Below are 547 nucleotides of genomic sequence, written 5' to 3'. Positions count from 1 at the left end.
GAGCGCGCCACTCTCCTTGTCTTGAAGTGGGAGCGGAAGTGCGACGGATAGGGGAGGGCTGCCGTTCCCGGCCATGGAGGGTCGCTTTTACTGGGAGCCCATTGTCATGATTTATCCAGAACGAAGCGAAAGGGACACAGCAGAAGAGAGGGGGGTGGGGTGGGGAAGGGCATCTGATGTCTTTGTCTAGGCGCGGGGCGCGCGGGCCACGGGCGAGGGGGGCGGGGGGAGTGTCGCACCGAGTGGAGGCGCAGGGGACGTGAGTGAGTGTACACTCAGGAAAAGCAGCGATTGAGAGAGGAGGGGGAGTGGTGGGGCTGGTCGATTAAAATCGATCAAATTGACTGTCAGTCAAAATGTTGGCTGCTGTACTTAGTTTCAGAAAGCGCCGCAACTGACATTTATAAAGCGATTCGTATCCGGCATCGCGTTTAGTTTTGTAGTGATTTTTGCGATCGATTTCTCTGTTTGACTCTCTCTGTGTCGCCCCCTGACACCCACTGCCCCCCCCCCCTTCTCCATCTCTCGCACCCTATTTGTCTTTTGT

This window comes from Frankliniella occidentalis, unplaced genomic scaffold (assembly GCF_000697945.3).
Source record: "Frankliniella occidentalis isolate FOCC.00 unplaced genomic scaffold, Focc_3.1 Scaffold19, whole genome shotgun sequence".
Lineage (NCBI taxonomy): Eukaryota > Metazoa > Arthropoda > Insecta > Thysanoptera > Thripidae > Frankliniella > Frankliniella occidentalis.
This window is presented reverse-complemented; position numbering follows the sequence as displayed.